Source organism: Macaca nemestrina, chromosome 4, assembly GCF_043159975.1.
Source record: "Macaca nemestrina isolate mMacNem1 chromosome 4, mMacNem.hap1, whole genome shotgun sequence".
NCBI lineage: Eukaryota > Metazoa > Chordata > Mammalia > Primates > Cercopithecidae > Macaca > Macaca nemestrina.
The window spans coordinates 13627403-13650459 of record NC_092128.1 but is presented as its reverse complement, the minus strand read 5'-3'; the positions used below and the strand labels follow the sequence as shown (position 1 = coordinate 13650459).

The 23057-nt window shown below is 36.0% G+C and overlaps 2 long non-coding RNA genes across 2 annotated transcripts in view; one reads left to right on the top strand and one right to left on the bottom strand.

Annotated features, from left to right (window-relative positions):
- LOC105474838 (uncharacterized) overlaps positions 1–22573 on the bottom strand; it is a 30246-nt gene extending 7673 nt beyond the window's left edge. Inside the window, exons 1-2 of the long non-coding RNA XR_982973.2 lie at positions 22557–22573; positions 16767–16869 (exon numbers count right to left, since the gene is read on the bottom strand). This is a non-coding gene — a long non-coding RNA (uncharacterized lncRNA). The remainder of the gene's footprint in view (positions 1–16766; positions 16870–22556) is intronic.
- Positions 5139–6635, top strand: LOC105474837 (uncharacterized). Its single transcript, XR_982972.3, has 3 exons — positions 5139–5680; positions 6324–6390; positions 6501–6635. It is a non-coding gene; the product is annotated as an uncharacterized lncRNA (long non-coding RNA).
- Positions 22574–23057: the final 484 nt, after the last annotated feature.

Genomic DNA, 23057 nt, shown 5'->3' with positions numbered 1-23057 from the left:
AGAGACCATGGAAGACAATGCACCAAGAAGCTATGTCGATGAAAACTAATCTTGTTTTCCGTTGCTGTACTGTCTCCCATTAGAAGCCCGTGGCATGGTTCTGACTAGTTGCATGTATGCAGAGCTTTTATATGCCACCTCCTGGCCTCACTCCTGGAACCTCCTGTGTGACCTTCCATACTGTATCCTCCATCTGTGCAGCTAGACTAGAAGCACTCTGTGTTGGGGGAGCCACAGGATACAGATGCCCAGTGTCCTTTGTCACACAATGTAGGAGAGCTACCAGGAGTGTAGTCCCATGAGGAACATTTGTGTAAGACTTGTTATGGGATTTGAAGACAGTTGTAGTAACTGGCATTAATTAACTTGTTTAACCCTCACATTGCCAATCTTCCTAGAATTTACAGATTGACCTCCAAAATAACTATACTGATTTATATAGTTCACTCAGTCAGGGTGATATCAAACTTTTTCATTTATGATAATCTTATTGGAGCTGTTTACCCTTTCTATATAGATGTGCATACCCTGCATTTGTGGGAAATTTTCTTCAATTATTTTTTCTTCCTCTTTAATTTTTATATTCTTTCTCTTTTTGGAACTCTTTTCCCCCAATGCATTATGTATAATTTCCTTATGTTGTTGCATAGTCTCTTTTCAAATGTTTAATATGCAGCTTAACTCATTCACTGGGTATTTAAAAACATTGTAATGGCTCTATATTTTGTTTATAAGAATTATATATTTTTTCTTTTTCATTATATATCCATTCTGTTTTAACGACACGCTCTTCTTTTCATATGTCACTTTAAAACTTACTTTCTATTTTCAATAATTTTGGTCAAAGGTATTTTTATAGTCTTTGGATTTTAAATTTCAAGTATACTTTTACTATTTTTGTGCCCGCTTAGTTTTACTTACAGTTTCTTATTTTCTCATCAGTTTTACTATTTTTCACTTATAACTAATTTTCAGAAGGGATTTTTCTTTGTGCGACATAATCTGTAGCCTGTTTTAGGAAGAGTCCCTTTAGACTGATTGTGTATCCCAGAAATATCACTGGCCTTCTAGAAAACCTTTTGGCCATAATTTCTCAGCATAGGTGTTCCTGTATCACACATGTAGTAAAAATTCAAACCTCAAGCCTCTTCCTTGAGCAGTGATCTCAAGAGATACATTTTTCCTCCATTCAGTAGTTTGGATGATAAAAGATTCTTTGAAACTTCCTTAAGGTATTTCTGGTCCTATATATTGAAATGTTTCTAGTACTCACCTTTACTGGGATTTGAATGTTTTTGTTAAGTGTTGTAGTTTTTGCAGAAATCTCACTTTCAACTTTCTATCTTGTTTGGGATCAAGGTTTTGTCTACCTACTATCTCTGAGGGAGTGTGCAGAAAGCCAAGGGAAGTATTGAGCATTTGACTACTATATAGAAACATGATAAAAATCTTAATGCAGGAATCCATAAAAACAGGCACTGTGGGGATGTAACAGCAAATTGACAAATTTATAGTTTACACACTACTGTGAAAAATGCTGCTCTTTCTCCAGAATGCAGCACTTTTGCTTTGGTAAATGTATGACTGAATTTACTGTCTACACACAGACACACACACACACATTAACTATCAGTGTCAACCAAGCCCTCACATTATACTCCCATTCCTCTGTGGCAACTGACACACCTATCTTTCAGACGGTACCATTTAGGGACAGAGTCTTATTTTAAGATCCAAGATGCAGATTTTATTGGGGGAAAGTTTCCTTAGGTTCCTTAGAGAGTGATTGGCGGTTCTTTGTAACAGCAGACAATCCCTTGCTGGTCCACTATGCTTGTGGGAGGAAACGCACTATGCATCAGAAATCTCCTTCCAAGCACTTTTTAAATACTTCACAATGAAGACCTAAGGATATTCTTGTTAGAGACTCACTCTCCCTGATCTGAGTGAAAACCAAAGTGTGTGTATGTGTGTATGTGAGTGCACAAGGTGTTGGGGGGAGAGGGAAGCAGTAGATGTGTTTATACTTGAAAAACTGCATTTTGTTCCCATCCATCAAATTCATCTTTCTACTTAATTAATTTCCCCTAGTCAGTTAGTGTAGGCATATAGGAAATACAGACTAGAATTTATTTTTAATATTGTTTACTATTTTAACTAGATTTTTTACTATCATGAAGCAAAATCAAGTGTTCAGCATGTAAATCAAACATTGTAACAAAAACTAATCCCTGTCTAGTCTCTAGAAGACATTTGAGAGTTTGTATTTTCAAGTAATTAATTCCTCTAGATAAAATTATCTTGACCTCTGTTTTGCCTGTCATTAGACTATAGCAATCTGAAACTCACCTCAAGGCTTTGCATAGAATTTTACATTTTATTATTTGTTGAATCCAAGGCTCATGAATTTATATGAGTCTATGTAGCCTACCTACTAGGAAATCATGAGTTTGTGAAGGCATACAGTCTGGGGTGCTTATGTTCATAAACGTTTTAAATATTAAAGTATTTTTAAATGATTAAGAAATAATGTCAAAATAATTTAAATGGTTTGAGTTATTTCCGTTAATTTAATTTAAATAACCAACATGACCCCTTTTGGAATTACCTTACTCTGAATAAGTAGGTTAACTGCAAACAAACAAAAATAAATCAGACTATCTACCTGCCAGGGTAAGTGGGAGGAGGAAGTGCCATTAGGAAAATGAACTAAGCAGTGATGACCTCTGCCTTTGGCTATCAGCACCTTCGGGTGATGTCAATTCCTATGGAAATAAATTAAGACAACTACAAGCTGTGTTTTGGAACAAATTTTATTTAACTCGGTCCCTAGATACCTCATCTCACTATAGTAGCAATCATTTTATTTGCTGCATTGCAGAGTAAAGTGAAGTTAAAAAGTGAAGTAAAGTGAAGTTAAAATAAGGAAATGTATCTCTTCATATCAAAAGCAGAATATTAAACTTTCTTCTTGCATTGTCATATATTTCATATATATTTCAAATATATGTGTCATATATTTTAAGAAATATATGACACAAAGAGATATTATCTAAAATGGTTTTCTCTTCTGTTCTTTGTAAAAGACATGCAGTGTTTCTATGTTTGGTCAACTGGAATACTACAAAATAATTCACTTTGAGACTGTTGCTCAATTCTCAAAATGGTATCCACAGAAAATGAGCTCTCTTCTTAGTCTACTAGAATCACTGAAGGAATTACAAGTAATATTGAGGAAAGATATTCAGATAATCTCCATTATAATTTTGATGGCTCTAACATATGATAATCTTTTGTATTCACCAAAATTTGTGAAAATTTTTTGTCTCAAAAATGAAAGTTTCTTCATTAGGAATGCCGTTTCTTATACCCCCCAAATTAATATCTACCTAATTATAGAATCTCACTCATTATGTCCAGTCTAATTTCTGAATGTGTATATACAGTTCTAAAATAAAGAGTAAATTTCTAAAGCTAATCAATTTGGTTAGAAACCAAGGTTTATATTTTTCAGTTCAGTGCACACCAGATTGACCTTAAAAAAATAAAAATTTGCATCATATACAACCAGGTATTAAAGTATGAGGATCTGTGATTATAAAATTAGGTAAAACCAAAGGGTCGTATTGCCATATTTTTGTAGTTTCCAGACTTTCTCCACTTCAGTGACTTTAATTACTCACCTAAGCAAATTAGCATATGAAAAGGTGCTCAGAATCATATGTCATCAGGGAATTCCAAGTTAAAATAACAATGAGATACCATTTCACATTTAGTAGGATGGCCAAAATCCAAAACATTGACAATACCAAATGCTGACAAGGGTATGAAAGAACAGGAACTCTATTCACTGATGGTGGATTTGCAAAATGGTAGCTCCACTTTGCAAGACAGTCTAGCAGTACCTTACAAAACTAAACATACCCTTACCATATCATTCACAAATCATATGCTTTGATATTTGCCTAAATCAATTGAAACTCATTTTTACAAAAAAACCTGAACATGGATGTTTAAAGCAGCTTGAGTCATAATTGCCCAAACTGGAAAACAACCAAGATAGCCTTCAGTAGATGCATGGATAAATAAACTGTGGTACATCTAGATAATGGAATATTATTCAGCACTAAAAAGAATCTCCATCTCCATAAAAAGAGATGGAAGAAACTTAAAAGCCTATTATTAAGTGAAAAAACCAATCTAAAGAGGTTATACATATTGTAGGATTCCAAATACATAACACTATGGAAAAGTCAAAACTATGGACTCAGTGAAAAGATCAGGGGTTGTTAGGGGTTGGGTTGGAGGGAGAGAGGAATAGCACGGCCATAGGGGATTTGTAGGACAGTGATACTATTCTGTACGATACTCTCATAGTGGATACCTGGCACATGCCTTTGTGAAAACCCAATGTATATACAACGCCAGGATTGAACCCTAATGTAATATTTGGGTAATGATGTGTCAGCGTAGATGCATCGATTATTAGAAATGTGCCACTCTGATGTAAGATCTTGAATGTGGGGAAAGCTGTGAGTGCGGGTAAGGGGGTATGTACTTTCCACTCAATTTTCTTGTGTAGCTAAAACTGCTCTAATAAATAAATTCTACTAAAAAGCAAAGAGACATTTAAAATATTATAAGAAGATAATATGGGGGAAGTGGCATTACATGATCTTCAGAGCACAAGCCTCAAGAAGTCTGATTCATTCTGCTTCCCCTTCATGGAATGCTGGTGAATTCAAACAAACATTTATGGAATGATAATAGCAAGTCGAAGCAAGTATAGAGGAGTAAATGCTTCCCAACTCATTTTATGACACTAGTATTATCTGACACCAAAACCAGACAAATGATTTCACAAGAAAAGAAAACCTCAGACCAATGTCTCTTATGAACATGGATGCCAAAAGCCCCAACAACATTTTAGCAACTGAAATCCAACAATGTGTAAACTTTGCCCTATAAATAACTTAAGTCAGGTTTAACACTTGAAAATCCATCAGTGCCATTCACAATATGAACATACTAAAGAAGGAAATTAATATGACCTTATTAACAGATACAGAAAAACATTTGACAAAATTCAAAATTAGTTTCTAATGAAAATTCTGAGCAGATTAGGAATAGAAGGAAACTTCTGCAAACTGATAAGAACATCTATGAAAAAAACCATAGCTAACATCATACCTAATGAAAGACCGAATGCGTCCCCCAAAAGATCAGGAAGAAGGTAAACATACCCGCTTTCACCACCTCTGTTCATTATTGTACTGGACATTCCAGCCAATGCAGGTGGGGCTAGTGCAATGCCCGGAATGTTCCCCCATGCCCAAATTCATGTGTCCAAACCCTAATCCCAATGTGATGATATTAGGAGGTGGGACATTTGGCAGGTGATTGGGCCATGAGTGTGAAGCCCTCATCAATGGGATTATTGACCTTATTAAGGAGACCCCAGAGCTCACTAGCTCTCTTTCTGGCACATGAAATCCAAGAAGTTGGCAGTCTGCAACCCGGAAGAGGACCCTCGCCAGGGACAGACCATGATGGAGCCCTGATATCAGACACCCAGCCACCAGAACTGTGAGAAGTAAATTTTGGTTGTTTACAAGTCACCCAGTGAATGGTACTTTGCCACAGCAGCCCAGACTAGGACAACAAGTAAGACTAATAAAAGGTAAACAGATTGGAAAAGAAGTAAAACCATCTTTATGTGTAGGTGACATGATTGTCTATGTAGAAATCCTATGATAAGTAGTATAAAGAAGTAACTAGAATAATAAATAACTTAGCAAAATTTCAGGATAAAATGTAAAAATCAACTGGGTGCAGTGGCTCATGCCTGTAATTGCAGCACATCAGGAGGCTGAGTTGGGAGGATCTCTTGAGGTCAGGAATTCAGGACTAGCCTGGGCAGCATAGTGAGGTCATGTCTCCACAAAACAATGAAAAGAAATAGCCAGGCATGTTGACGTGTGCCTGTAGTCCTGGTTACTCAGGAGGCTGGGGTGGGAGGATCACTTGAGCACAGGAGTTTGAGGTTCATTGTCACAAATAAGTGTCAGAAGATATAGTGAAAAATGCCATCCCATTTATAATAAACACAAAATATAAAAATAGTTTTGAGGTATGAGGAGGGCTTCACAGCACTGACCAATGTTCTGTTTTTTTATTTGAACGGTTATAGCTTAGGTATAATATTTGAGGCTAAATTACTGAACTCTATTCATGTTTCATGAACTTTTAAAATATGTGCATTTACAAATAAGAATGAAAAAATAAATATCACTAAAAATGCTAATACATTTTTCTCATTTTAGAAGGAGTCATCTTGTGCACTCTCTGAATTGCAGCAATTTACTTTGAAGATGACTGGATTCGACAACGGTAAATAACTTTGTATAGAATTATGTATTTTATCAAGATGATTCTATTTAAGACAAATTCAATATATCTTTATGATAATCTTTCTTGCATCTTTTAACCCTTTTTCTTAGAGACTGCTATTTTCTTCCAGAAAATAAATGGAGTCTTAGTAGAATGTATGAAAATAGGAAATAATTGGAATGAAGTGAATATATTTTAAACAACAGTGATTTTTATTTTAACACATCCAAGAAATAAAAAGTATGAAGTGTAAGTATTTATTATTATTTTTCAATTATACTTTAAGTTCTGGGATACATGTGCAGAATGTGCAGGTTTGTTACATAGGTATACACGTGCCATGGTGGTTTGCTGGACCCATCAACCCATCATTTACATTAGGTATTTCTCCTAATGCTATCTCTCCCCTAACCCCCCACCTCCTGACAGGCCACAATGTGTGATGTTCCCCTCCCTGTGTCCATGTGTTCCCATTGTTCAACTCCCACTTATCAATGAGGATATGTGGTGTTTGGTTTTCTGTTCCTGTGTTAGTCAGCTGAGAATGATGGTTTCCAGTTTCATCCATGTGCCTGCAGAGGACATGAACTCATTCTTTTTTATGGCTGCATAGTATTCCATGGTGTATATGTGCCACATTCTCTTTATCCAGAGTATCATTGGTGGGCGTCTGGGTTGGTTCCAAGTCTTTGCTATTGGAAATATTGCTGCAATAAACATACGTGTGCATTTGTCTTTATAATGGAATGATTTCTAATCCTTTGGGTATATACCCAGTAATGGGATTGCTGGGTCAAATGGTATTTCTTGTTCTAAATCCTTGAGGAATCACCACACTGTCTTCCACAATGGTTAAACTAATTTGAAGTGTAAGTATTTATGTTCAGGTATTATAGAGTTTAGCTGATCTTACTCCTTTTTTTTTTTATTAGCACATAATTATCATTGGTTTATGCAAGGTCTCTACTTTATTTTGCTCTGTTTCATTTCATTGTATTACTATTTTCCCTCACCCTTTAATACCATTGCAATCCTGTTTTGTTATTTGGTTTTTGCTTCTCAAGAGTGATATCTCATTATTCTTCTTACTATTCACAATATTTCCAAGAAGTAGCCTTTATGATATGGAAAATGATTTTTAGTGTTACACGTGAGTATGTGAATGTAAATATCCATGTGTACAGGTATATATGCCACTGCAAGATCATCCAATGTTTTTCTTCTTTTTTTGTATTTCATGTATCCTGAGCCACAATTTTTTGGTAGGATAATTTTTGAAACTTTACTTTCCAGCCAGGCACGGTGGCTCATGCCTGTAATCCCAGCACTTTGGGAAGCGGAGGCCGGCGGATCATGAGGTCAGGAGTTCAAGATAGTTCACTGGCCAACATAGTGAAACCCCATCTCTACTAAACATGCATAAAATTAGCAATGTGTGGTGGTGCACGCCTGTAGTCCCAGCTACTTGGGAGACTGAGGCAAGAGAATCGCTTGAACCCGGGAGGTGGAGGTTGCAGTGAGCCAAGATCGTGCCACTGTATTCCAGGGCAAGGCTCTATCTCAAAAAAAAAAAAAAAAGAAAAAAGAAAAAGAAAGAAAAGAAAAGAAAAAAAGAGAAAATTTACTTAATTTGCTTTCCAAAAGTTTCTTTAGAAACCTTACAAATACGTTTAAGGAGATTTCTTAGTCTAAGATTGATCTATTTGTAAATTTTCCCTTACCCGAGAAAAAGTCACTAGATTCTATGAAGTCTTAGTAACCAGAAAACTTTTGTGATGACTCCAGTGGAAATAGAGATGGCATAGCATTTCCAACTAGTCACTTTGATCCAATAAACAATGATTTTCCTAGCTCTTTATGACTGGAATCTAAATACAATTGGAGACCATCTCATTTTCTAAATGAAAAGTTATATAAGTCCTTAGAAAGTAACAGAATTGATAATATTTAGTTTAAAATCAAAATAAAGAGGGAAAAATACAACAAAATATATGGAAAATCATGCTAGCATTTAGAATGTTTTATTGTAAATAATCTATTCCTAAAGTTTATATTTATTAAAGTGGACAATCATGGAAAGGGCAGTAACTTTGGAAGAAATAATTCAGCTGTAAAATTATGAAACAATTCCACAGAATTTGTTGATCATTTTCCCCCACAAAATACCTAGTAAGTAGAACATGTATAACATTGTAAAATGGGTAATATAGTTTTAGAGTGTTTTATTAAAATGTTTGTCAAAGTTACTATACAGCTGACCCTTGAACAACATGTGTTTTAACTGTGTCTCTTATGAATGGATTTATTCTACCTCTGTCACCCCTGAAACAGCAAGATCAACCCCTCCTCTTCCTCCTTTTCCTCATTCTACTCAACATGAAAACAGCAGGATGAAAAATTTTATGATAGTCCATTTCCTCTTAATAAATAATGAAATTATTTGGCTCTGTGTCCCCACCCAAATCTCATCTTGTAGCTTCCATAATTCCCATGTGTTGTGGGAGGGACCTGTTGGGAGATAATTGAATCATGGGGGTGGTTTCCCCCATACTGTTCTCATGGTAGAGAGTAAGTCTCATGAGATCTGATGGTTTTATAGAGGGTTTCTGCTTTCGCTTCTCTCTCGTTCTCTCTTGCTGCATCCATCTAAGAAGTGTCTTTTGCCTTCTGCCATGATTGTGAGGCCTCCCCAGCCATGTGGAACTGTTAGTCTATTAAACACATTTTTCTTCCCAGTGTTAGGTATGTCTTTATCAGCATCTGAAAACAAACTAATATACCTAGTAAATATATTTTTCTTGCTTGTAGTTTTCTTAATATTTCATCTTCTTTTCTCTAGCTTAGGCTTAGGGCAGCCAAAAGTTATACATAGATTTTCAACTGCACTGGGGATTGATCCCCATGTTGTTCAAAGGTCAACTGTAATTAGTGAAAAAGCAAGCCAGGAAGAGAACATTAATGGTTGGAATAGAATTAGATCTTGAATTTAGATATTATGATCCTAAATCCAATGTTCCTTACAATAATATAACAATGAAAGTTTTAAAATACTCTTGGGAAGATGAAGTAACATGAACCAGACTTACGCCTGAAATGACTAAAAAAAGCAGACAAAATATATGCAACAATTATTTTCAGGCATTGAACAGCACATAGGGAAGAACAGTGATCTCTGCGAGAGGAGAAACACAGGAAGTGAGAGAACAAGGAGAGACCAGAATACTAGATGAAAGAGAGAAGGAGAGAAAGGGGGAGGTAGGGTAGAGAGAGGGAGAGAGAGGCATTTGCAGAGACTTTCTTTGAAGTCTTCAGTTAAGTACTGATAAATGCATGTGAGGCAGCTGCCTGAGGGGCTGGAAGGTTCACTCAAAGGAGTTAGAGGAAACAATTTACAGAGATCACAAAGTGTGGGAATAGTTCTCTGTCTGTCTAATAAATAAATTGTAATTTTGTAATTAGGAGATATTGGGTAGAGTACACAGAAGTATATTGCCTCTCAGTAGCAGAGCAAAATTAGCTATTGAATAAGTCAAGCGTGTTCCCGTCCAAAAGAACATGAGAATAAGCCTTGAAAGGATAAAACTGCTTCCAGATAACTTCAAAACACCCCAGAATGAAAATCAAGAATATTTATAGTAAGATTAAAAACATACAGCTTCCAAAAACGTACAATTTACAATGTTTGACATCTGATCCAAAGTTGCCAGCATGCAAAAAAGTGGGAAAATATAAGCCATAATGAGGAGGAAAATCACTCAGTAGAAATAGACACATAAAGAATACAAATCATAGAACTGACAGACATGCATATCAGAACAGTTATTATGGCATTTATGTAAGAAAGGAAAAGACAGATTATGCCAGTTTAGTAGAAATATAAAGGATATATTGATTGAAATCAAGCTTCTAGAAATAAAAACTACAATGTCAGAGGTAAAAATATATTTCATGGGAGTAACAGCATATTAGATACTACAGACAAAAAAAGAGTATGAACCGTATGTCAGGAATAGCAAATATCTAAACTGAAACACAAAAACAAAAGAGAGTAAAACAAAGAAAAGGCACTAAAACATCATTCAAAAATAAACCTGAAGTAAGGACATTTTTACTCATACAAAAGCTGAAAGGATTAACTATCATTAAACCTACTCTAGAAGAAATGTGGAAAAAAGTTCTCCAGCATAGGGAAAATTATATTAGATAGAAATATGGATCCACATAAAGAAATTAAAGGTGTCAGAAATGGTAGATATGTGTTTGATAGTTCATTGTATGTATCTACTTAACTGGTTCATGGGATATATAGATAAACATTATTTCTGTGAGAGTATTTCCAGATGAGATTAGTATTTAAATTGGTGGACTCCATAAGGTAGACCACCCTCCCCACTGTGGAAGGGCATTATCCAATCCATGAAGGGTCTGAATAGAACAAAAGGCGGGGGAACAGGGAATTCATCACTCCTAGCTGCCTGTTTGAGCTGGGAAGTTGGTCTTCTCCTGCCCTCAGACTGAGACATCATTGCCTCCCCTGGTTCTCAGGCTTTTGGATTCAGACTGAACTATGCCACTAACTTTCCTGGTTCTCTAGCTTGCTGATGGCAGACCATGGAGCTTCTCAGTCTCCATAATTGCATAAGTCAATTCTCCATAATAAATCATATATATTCTATTGGAGAATCTCTCTCTCTCATATATATATATATATGAGAGATATATATATGGCATATCCATATATATATCCATATATATATGGCATATGGATCTGTTGGTTGTATTACACTATTATTGTCATACTTATTGATACACATATTATAAACCCTGTAATCCATTGTATTATTCTTATTTTAAACAGTTAACTATCTTTATATCATCTTAAAATAAAAATTTTATTTTTATACATATTATATCGGTCAGGGTTTTCTGGAAAAAAATCAATAAAATACAGAATCAATATAATCTCTGTCTCATATACATAATCTTTCTCATCTCTCTCTCTCATATATGTATATATGAGAGATTATATTGATTATATTGATTCTCATATATATAGGAGAGAGAAAGAGAGAGATTCTATTGATTCTGTATTCTATTGATTTTGTTACCAGAAAAGCCTGACCAATACAATATTTATAAAAAAGAATTTTTTTAAATTCAAGATGATATAAGTAACTGTTTAAAATAAGAATAATAACAATGGATTGTGGGGTTTATAATGTGTGTATCAATAAGTATGATAATAATGGCACAATGAGACCAACAGATCCATATGCTTGCTGTGTGGTAACAGACCAATCACATTGAGAAAGCAGGGTTTACAGGAGACAAAAAGGTTCATGATCACAGGGTAAACAAGAAGATGGGAGGAAACATTCAAATCCATTTCCTCGAGGAGTTCTGACCTGGAGTTTTTAAGGGGATTGTGGATGAGGAGGGGCTGGAAAATTGGGGCTGTTGACTGGAAATGGTGAGAGGGATGACATCATCGGGAATGCAGGGGAAACTGCATTCCTTGGTGAGTCAGCTTCTTGGGATCCTTCCGACCAGCGGGTGTCAGTAATTTTTGGGGTAGGTAGGACCTGAAAGAATATCTCAAAGGGGAAATTTAACATTTTATACTATTCAAGTTGTTATTTATGGTTTATGGGGCAGGTAAGAGGAATTATAATCTTGTAACAGGGTCTGCGTGCTTACAGGACAACAGGCAAGCAACTATGAGGAAGAGGGTGAGAGAGTAAGCTAACCCAATGATTAATGCTGAATGTGTCGCAAGTTTGATTTGTTTTTATTTTCCCTCTTGCTTCTTCCCTGATTAATTTTATAAAGTATGTAGGGATGGTTTCAATAGCACCAAGGCAGAGAGGGGCATATGGAAGCATACACTTAAATAACATTCCTTTTCAGATAGAGTGGTGTCATATTACTTGAACACAGACTGCTAGTTTAAATGTGTACTAAAATATTAACATAACCACTAAAAAGAGAAACTAAATTGTTTTCACTAACAAGCCAATTAAGGAGATTAAATGGACTCCCCAGTAATACTCAAACCAGAAGAGTACATAAATACAGAACATATGGAAAAATGATAAAACATATACCCAGAGGATAAATTTAAATGTAACCATATATAAGCAAATTAAACGTAAATGCTTCCTCCCCCAATTAAAAGGCAGAATAACCACACTAGTTAGATTAAAAAGCAAGATCTATGAATATGCTGACTAAAAGAAACCCAGTTTAAATATAAAAACACAAATACATTAATCATATAAGGATGGAAGGAGATTATCATTTTAACACTGATTAAAATGTAGCTATATTAATACAAGGAAAAGTGGATTTTTCATGGCAGAATATTACTAGCAATAAGGAGAATGACTTCATAATGATAAAGGAGTTAATTTTTCAAAAAAGCATAAGCATCCTGATCACGTTTGGATGTTGTCCCCTCAAAATCATGTTGAATTGTGATCCTCAGTGTGGAAGATGGGACCTGGTGGGAAGTGGTTGGATCATGGGGTCAGATTTCTCATGAACGGTTTAGCATCATTCATTTGGTGCTGCCCTCCCAACAGTGAGTGAGTTCTCGCAAGTTCTGATTGTTTAAAAGTGTGTGGCACCTGGCCGGACGTGGTGGCTCACGCCTGTAATCTCAGCACTTTGGGAGGCTGAGGAGGACGGATCACGAGGTCAGAAGGTTGAGCCCATCCTGGCTAACACAGTGAAACACCATCTCTACTAAAAATACAAAAAATTAGCTGAGTGTGGTGGTGGGCACCTGTAGTCCCAGCCACTCAGGAGGCTGAGGCAGGAGAATGGCATGAACCCGGGAGGCAGAGCTTGCAGTGAGCCGAGATCGCACCACTGCCCTCCAGCCTGGGTGACAGAGTGAGACTCTGTCTCAAAAAAAAAAAAAAAAAGTGTGTGGCACCTCCTCACCAGTCTCTTATTGCTACTGCTCTCACCATATGAGACACTGGTTCCCCTTTTGCCTTCTATCATAATTGTAAGCTTCCTATGGCATCAAAGCCACACCAAGCTTCTTGTACAGCCTGTACATGGATGTTGACACCATGCTTCCTGTACAGCCTGCAGAACTATGAACCAGTCAAATCTGTTTTCTTTATAAATTATGCAGCTTCAGGTGTTTCTTTATAGTGATGCAAGAATGGCTATTATACATCGTGAATGTTTAACTAACAATAGATTTTCAAAATGCATGAAGCAAAAATAGAGAAAGCTCAAACATTATCACTTTATCTTACTTAACTGACATTTATAAAGTACTTTCCCAAACAATGGCATATCACATATTCAATTTCAGATGAAACATTTATCAGGGTAGTCAAGTTTTGGACCACAAAATAAATCTTAATAAATTCTAGAAGGGCTCAATTTAAACAAAATATGTGTTCAGATCTTAATGGAATGAAATTCAAAATAAATAATAAAAAGCTGGCTGAAAAACTGCAAATATGTGAAAACTAAGTGACACAATTGTAAGCAAGTCATGGGCCAAAGAAGAAATCAAAAAGAAAAACTTAAAATCATTTTGAACTTAGTGAAAATGAGAACAGAGGCTATCAAAAATTATCATTTACAGCTAAGGCAGTGCTTATAGTGCAATTTGTAGCATTAAATACATAAGTCAGAAAAGAAGGACTGAAATTAATGATCTCAACTCCACTTTAAAAAAATTAGAAAAAGAAAGGCAAACTAAAACCCCAAATAAGCAGAAGAAAGACAAGAACAGATATAAGAAATCAGAAAAACAATACAGATACTTAAAGACTAAATGCAGTTCTTTGAAAAGAAACCTCCAGCCAAGTTGATTTGGGGAGGAAGGAAGACATGAAACTAATTTCCAGTATCAGGAATGAAGAAGAGAAATTAGTACAGAGCCTACAGAGTTTAATAGGCTAATAAGGAATATTATGGATAGCTTTATACTAATACATCACAAATAGAAGAAGTATAAAAATGTCTTGAAAGATACAAACTGCCAAAGCTTCCTCAAAAAATACATAAAATAGATAACTGTATAGTGCTTTTCCTACTAAACAAATTGAATCTGTAAACAAAGAAAATTCCAGGTAAAAAGCAGCTTTACTGGTGACTTCTGTCAAACATTTAAAGATGAAACCTACAATATGTTAGCAAATAACTCAATAAGAAAATGGGAAAAATATGAATAGACATTTAACCATAAAAGATACATGAATTCAAAATAAGCACATTAAAAGATGAGCAATATCAGTAGCCAGCAGGGAAATGTGAATTAAAACAACAATGAGATATAATTACACACTCACTAGAATGGGTAAAATTAGAAACCTGACCCAAAAAATCTGGGCAAGGATGTGGAAACACTTGTCCTTTTACATCCTGTTACTGAGAATGTAGAAAGGCACAACCATCTTAGAAAACATTTACACACCTACTAATAACATGACTTGGCCATTCCACTCCTAGGTACTTACATGGGAGAAATGAAAGTATGTTTCCACATAAAGATATGTACACAAATGTTCATAAAAAATTTTATTTGTACTAGCCTCAATCTGAAAACAACCCAAATGCTCATCAATAGATGAAGGATTAAATACATTGTTATATTCTTGTAATGGTATACTACTCAGCCACAAGAAATAATGTACTTTATTTGCAACAACATCAATAAATCTCAAAATAATTTTTCTGAAAGAAGCCAGACAAAAAGGAAGATATACTCTGATTTCATGTATATAAAATTCTAGATAATTTAAAGTAATCTATAGAGACAGAAAACAGATTTGAGGTTTCCTGGGGATGGTGGTGAGGAGTAAAGAGGGAGGATGAGTGATTTTGAAGGTATACATGTAAATTTTGGGGGTAATAAATATTTTTGCTACTTTGTTGTGATGGTTTTAGTGTGTGTGTGTGTGTGTGTGTGTGTGTGTGTGTGTAAAAACTGATTTTAAAAAAACATTCTATGTATAGACAGTTAATTTTATGTCTGTAAAACTGCAAAAACTATTCTTGCCACTTCCATGATGAGAATATTAGAAAGGATTAATAATCCACTTCTAAACTAACGGCTGAAGAATGAACAGTATACGACTTAAATTGACATGAGACATAAAATATTACTTATCTTACGTGATATTTGCACTTGCCAAACTGAGAGTGACTCAAATGTCCATAAATAGGTGAAAGATTAAACAAAGTATGGCATATTTTTACAATGGTATACTACACCGCTGTAATAAAGAATTAACATTGGTTATATGTAACAGCATGGAATGAATCTCACCATTATGACTACCATCCCCAAAAGCATAAGAACACTTGAGTAACAGGGTTTTCAAAAATAGTGAATATTTTAATGATGGTATTTTTGCCAGCCTGCTTCCCACGAAAAAGATGCATTCGATGACATCCCAACAGAAAAAGCTAAACAACCTCTGATTATATCAGAGTGCAATCTTAAATATCATTCAGTATAAGTTGGAGTGATATTGGTGTTTGCATTACTAGAATTGTCCTGTTATATTTAAAGTGAAGAGGATTTTTAAAGTTCAATTCAGTACTGAAAGTTTAAGTGAAATTGATGAGTAGTAATCTAACTAATTTGCCACCAAGTTATTTTGAGAATATATGGTAACTTTTAATATAAGATATATCTTAATTAAAGGATACTTGAGGTTATTTTAAGTATAAGATATAAAATAGACTAAAAGAAATAATTTTGTGTTTACCGTCATTTCTGAGAAGCTGCCACCTATGTATTTACCTCTCTCTGTGTTTTAGTATCTTACCAGTGATATTAATGTATAATAACACCAAGATTTTGCAGCTTTAGAAACATTATTATCATTTCAGGCCTAGTCTTAATCACAAATACTTTAGGGAAAATTTTGTATCTAGAAGTGTAGCTTTTCCTTTGTTCTTCATTTCCAGAATTGTCTTGGCTACATTTGGATTCTTGTTATTACACAGGATCCTTTGAATTCATTTTTCTAAATACATGAAAAGTACTACTGAGGATTCCTTTAATTCATTAACAGGTAAAATTTTTAATCATGCTGTTGAGTATTCCCATTCACTAACTTTTTATATTTCATCATTTATTCATGTTCCTTTAATGTCCTTCAATACAATTTTGTATTTCTTTCATATAGCCCTTGCACATTTGTTGCTGCTGTCATTGAAATTATTTCATGTTGCTTTTCCTGTGTGTTTCCAGTTAGAGTAAGTGTTAAGATAGATTCCTAAGTGGGATTTGGAGGAAGGAATTAAAGTATCAGCCTTTCTGTAACATACACCTGTTGGGTTTCACCTGCCACCTCACGTAATGGGGCAGTTGTCTGCTCTACAAATGCGCCACTTACCCTGGATCTTTTTGCAGCATTTTTGCCACTTGAACCAGAGGTGCATTCAGTTACGTCATAATGGACACTGGCTTCCTCTGCAAAGAAGCTTCTGTTTTCCTGGCTTTGAATTGAAAGGCTGGATTAGAGATTTCAAAGTTAGTTTCTATATCTAAAAATTAATAACGATTTTATCTTAATACTTTCATGTAAAATATGACTCATTTATAATTACATAATTTACTATGCAGTTAATGTGGAAACTAAAGCAAATATTATAAATGATCTAACTCTGCCATATTAGCTTTCAGATGTCCCCTACCCTCCAGATCACAGGCGTCAAGACTGAGACACAGGTTTTGGTTCATCCTTATGGGTTCCAGCTTATGTTGTGGTTTCAGGTTGCCCTTGCTGTCCTCTACTTATATCCATTTTCCCTTTCCAAAGCTTTTCTTGTAGACTTTAAGCCCCCATATCAGACTCTGAATTCACACACACAATTTTATCTATCTATCTATCTATCTATCTATCTATCTATCTATCTATCTATCATCATCATCATCATCTGTCTGGGCTTCAGTCATTTTGAGAAAAGTTTCATTTATTATATTGGGTTCTTGATCTCATTTCTTGGGTGATAAAACTTTCAATTATACATTCACAATGCCACTATCCATGGAATACTCCCTTAACCATTTCAAAGCCCATGTGTTAATTTAGGCCATGTATGCAGATAGAACTCCCTAGCACTGTATGGAACAGAGTAGATTCAAATATGGCAACCTAAACTAAATACATTATTGTTATATTTTAAACTAATGTATTTTATTATGTCCCAGCCACTAATGCATTTTACTCTTCAGTGGATTTGTGTACCTAAGTGAGTCATTGCCTTTAGTTACTCCACAATTTGTAAGGCCAAAATGTTTATGATAAAATGTGGTTTTTACTTACATTTTAATATCCCTTTATTCCCTGGGCAAAACCTTGAAATTAGCCCTCACCGTCTTCACTGTTTTGCTAGCAGAGTGTATTATTCCTTTTGGCTTGCAGTCTTTGCAGTTTAACTTAATGCTTAACACAATAGAACATGCTTCTGCCAGTTCTGTCCCTAGTATCAGGGTAGATTACTGGGTAAATGAAGGAAGAAACCGTGTTATGCATTCAATTTGTGTTTCCAATTATTCATCCTATCATAGGAGTCAGCGTTTGTTAATGTTGCCAAAGTACAATTAAGGTCCACTAAATTAAGTCAGGAGTTTACAAGGGAGTGATTGTTCTTGACCTCATTCTCTTCCTCCATTCCATTTTCAAATATTGGGAATGAATAAACAGTTTTAGGCAGAGAAATTAACCAACAAATTAGGACTCTTGTTGTAAACCTAGCTAAAGTTAAGTTAAAAATAAAGTATTTCCTCACAAGGGGTGTGTCCTATGTGAGTGTGTCTGAATGCAGGTAGGTGTAGTGAAAACGGAGCTTCTGTTCTGGGAGAACCATTTGCTCTGAGGATCTCATCCACTCCTGCCCAGTTTTGTGCATATCTTGGGAGGTCTGAGCCGTCAGTACCACTTTTCCATCATGAGAACACCAAGGAAGACTGAGCACTGCAGAAGGAAATTTCTGTGTGAATCAAGCCTCGAGAAAGGTTAAGCTGTTTGCCATTAATTTGAATTCATTTAGATACAACTGGAATGTCCCTTGACTAACTAGACTCCTAAGTATACTCCTTCATGCCTTCCTTTGTTAGAGATAGGAACAGAGAAAGGCTGTCTGGAAAGTGTTGGCATTTTTTTACTACCCTACCTGATTTTGGTGGTAATCTTGGTAATATTAATAATTTAAAGAGGTAAATGTTACTGTAATATTTTCTTTTTCTTTTAAGATATATGAACTCTGTTACTAGTTATTTTACGTGGCCGAGAGGAGCACACACAAAGATAGCATCAGGAGGAATAGGCTCAAATTTCAGATTGTCAACTTTATTTAAACATGTGAATTACTGTTACTCTTTCTAATCTTCTGTTTCTTTGGCTGTGATTTGAAAGGCTGGATTAGAAATCTCTAAGTCATTTACTACACATAAAAATTAATAATTCTTTCATCTTAATACTCCCATGTATAATAGTCCTCATTTTAAATTATATAATTTATTATGCAATTAATATAGCAACCAAATTAAAATATTAGAAATGAACTTTTTCATATTAGTTTTCAGATGGCTCAGCATCCAAAACTATTTTGCCAACTCTCAAAACTTCTATCTGCTTTCTTCACATTTATCAATGTTATAACAATGAAACACAGCTCGAGAGAACACTGGTAGCCTGGAGAAGTATAAAAGGGAGATGGGTTGCATTTTCAATTTTATTAAAATTCTTATTTTCCACTAGCTATATGCTTTTTATTCTTGGCCTAATTTCCTTTTGTCTGTGGGCAACTTTCCATGGGTTTTACAATCTCTTCATAAAACACAACCTATTCCATTATCACATTACACACCTCTACAGGCATGTAATATTTTTCTCAATTTAGAGGTAGAGAAATAAAGGCAAGAACAGTTTTCAAGGTTTTGAACTTTTCATTAAAGTGCAATTTATTGGTTTTTGCCCCTAGTCACATGTTAACCAATATGCATGATAAAATATTGGAAACATTTTTATTTACTGATTTATATAAATTGCTTATATAGGTAAGAACTTTTTAATATAATTACCAATCAGTACATTATAATAACATAATTTTAATTTTGTTTTAATTTTTGTAAATTATATATATGAATTGGTATTTACTATACTAATATATCAAGGTAAAAAATTCAGTCTTTGTTCTCAGCTGTGCTGAACAAAGTTTTGATTTTATAGTCTCCAGTTGTTGAAACTCCTCTCTATGGGACGAAAAGAAAATTTATACCTGAAATTCTCTGTTTCCTGGGTTAATGAGTTTCTTTTTAGACCAAAGAGTCTACTTAAAGCTTAACTTAACTCTTTATCAGAGTTGGCTTTATGCAGTTACTTTTTGGTTTCTTTGTTTTTGTTTTTGTTTTTGAGTTGGAGTTTCATTGTGTCGCCCAGGCTGGAGTGCAGTGGCGCAATCTCAGCTCACTGCAACCTTCGTCTCCCAGGTTCACGTGACTGTTCCACCTCAGCCTCCCGAATAGCTGGGATTACAGGCACACACCACCATACCCAGCTAATTTTTGTATTTTTTGGGAGAGATGCAGTTTCGCCATTTTGGCCAGGCTGGTCTTGAACTCCTGACCTAAAGTGATCTACCTGTCTTGGCCTCCCAAAGTGCTGTGATTGCAGGCATGAGCCACCATGCCCAGCCTATGCAGTTACCTTTATGTTCATCATTCTCTTTAGGTTATGAGTCTTTGGAGTGTCAGTCTTTGCACTGCTGCCTTCAGGATCATTTCTGGGTGAGTGAGTGGGCCACTGCTTAAGGGTCCTTTGTGGATGGGGAAGGAGTCTGGAGTTAGCATATTGCTCTTGGGATTTTGAATGCTGGCAGAATTTATTTAGACCTTGCAATGGAAGACTGAGGTTCCCATTCCTCACCAGCTGTTGACCAAAGACCTCTCTTTCCCAGCTTCTAAAGGCTGCCTCCTCATGTGCTCCCTTCTTCCTCAAACCAGCACCAGTATGCCAAGTTCTTCCCACACTTCAAATTCCTGATGCCTTCTGCCTCCTTCCAAAGCGAAAGCTATTGGCTTTGAAGGGCTTTCATCTGGATCAGGCCCACCTGAAAGTTTTCATATCTCAAGTCAACTGATTCGGGACTTTACACCAGCAAAATCCCTTTAAAGCAGTATCTAAATTAATGTTTGAAAAACTGGAATCATGAAAGTGTCATCTTCAGAATTTTAGCTGTCACGGTGTGCCTTCTCATCCCCAAGGAATCATGTCCCTCCTGAAACCAAAATACATTTACCCCTTCCTGAGGTTCCCAAAGGTCTTATTTTATGACAGCATTATTTCAGAGTTGCAAATCTCATCTGTATCTTATCAGCTCAAAATTCTAATCATCTTATCACCATCTCATCATCTATATCATAGAGGCTAGCTACCTTCCTTTCTGGCTTGGAGAGAGAATTTGTTTCCTAGTTCATTCAGATTGTTGACGGGATTTAGTTCTTTCTGGTTGTACGAGTAAGTCCTGCTTCCTTGCTGGCTCTCCACCAGGACCTGCACTGTGCTCCTAGAGGCCAGTGTCATAGCATCTGCAGAGTCCCTAGTGCTGTATAACCTACCATATCCATGTGTGTGGAGTGTTTTCCAACACCAACAACCGATTCTCTGATTTTCCGGACACTGGGTGTTCAATAATTCAGTTTGATGCTAACACTAACTACCAGGAGTTTTTGCAGGCCCCACAGCGTAAGGATTCAGTCCCACAAGACTGCTACCAACTTCAGACACCAGTCACAAGTCCTGGGCCTCCCAAACTTTTGAGTGACCAGCTATAAATCAGGGGTTTCCGTGACCTCCTCCTAAGGTTGAATAATTTGCTGGAATGTCTCACAGAACTCAGGAAGTCAGTTTATGGTTTAATTATAAAGGATACAGGAACAGTCAAATGGAAGAGATGAATAGGGTGAGGTATGGTGGAAAGCACACACACACCTTTAATGCCCTCTTTGGGGACGTTACCCTCCCAGCACCTAGGTGTATTCACCAACTGGAGAGCTTTTCAAACCTCATTGTTCAAGAGTTTCATAGGCTTAATCTGCAGCACCCCCTCCCTTTCCCAATAGTCAGTAGGTGGGACTGAAAGTTTTAATACCTAGTTATTTGGTCTTTCTGGTGACCGGTCCCATCTGAAGCTATCTACGGACTCCCACTCTAAGTCCACGCATGAGCATAAACACAGGTGTGATCAAGTGAGGCTCATAAAGAATAATAAAAGATAGTCCTATGACTCAGGACATTTCAAGGGTTTTAGGAGGTCTGTGCCAGGAGCTGTGCTGGGGACAGAGACCAAACACACTTCCTATTGCAGTTGGCCCTTCAGATTCATGGTTCCACATCTGCTAAATCAACTAACTTTGGATCCCCAGTTTTTCCATCTAATGGTTTTGATCCACAGTCGACACTTGAACACCTGTGGATTTGGGTATCTACAGGGGGTCCTGGAACCAATTATCTGCAGATATGAAGGGCTGACAGATGAGAGCACAGCATCTCATCACATTCAGCTTCTGGGGGTTGGGGCAGGACAACTTTAGCAGCCATTCTGGAGCTCTGCCTGCTGCAGGTGGGATGCTTCTCAAGGATTTCTGGAGTCCTTTCTGCCCCCTCCCCACCCCTCGCTACTCCTGATTAACCAAGCCTCAATTTTGAGTATTTGTGGATTTTCCCATACATATCTACCAGTTCTGAAAAGCAAGAACTCAGTTCAGATTTATTTATCCCACCTTATTTTTCTTCTTGCAATACACTTAAGACTGACAGTACAGACTTTTCATTTGCTCCCCCTATTGTATTGTGATTTTACTTAAAGTGAAACTCTGCAATTATGTTTGCCAAGATTGGTTCTTATTACAGTTGTCATAGGACAAGTTGGTTCTCAGTAGTAAGATGTTTAAACATGACTATACACTCACTCTGCTCTGATATGGGTGAGGGATCTAATCTCTGTATCCAAAATACACAGAACATATACACGAGACAAATGGAGATCCATATAATTGAATAAATACTGCTATGAGTGGGTAACAGGAATGAAATATAATACCCCAGGGGAAGAAATGGCTACCCTTGTTTTTCTAGTACAATAGATGGAAAGGCAGAGAATATGCACACTGATACTACCGGTTGGCAGGTTAATGTGGTCATGGCTTCAACTTTCACAGTGAAGTAGGAAGCAAGCTCTGAGAACGAAGAGGATGGAAGAAACGAGAAAAAAGTTTATTTGAATTAAACTGGAGAGAAATTAGATGAATATATGTGGAATTTTTATTGCTGTTGTGTATTACATTAATTGTCCTGTAATGCTTTTACATCTGACTTTGTTTGGCTTATTTTTGACATCTTGTGGTAGAACTTTGAGCCAATATATTGTTTTGCCAAGAGTTTTTTCAAGTGCTTTGGTGTGCTGAAATAGTATTCTGTCAATTCCAGAAATCAGAGTATTCTCTGTGTTAGGTATTTGCTTTTATGCTACAACGTACATAATTTATTTTTTGTTAAGGACTTTTATTCACTTTCATTAATTTTTATTTCCAGCATAGCTTTTTCTTAAGATGTCAGAGCTCTTTGTGACTAAACTCCTAAACATTGTACCTAAAGGGGAACCAAACATATCAAAGGCAA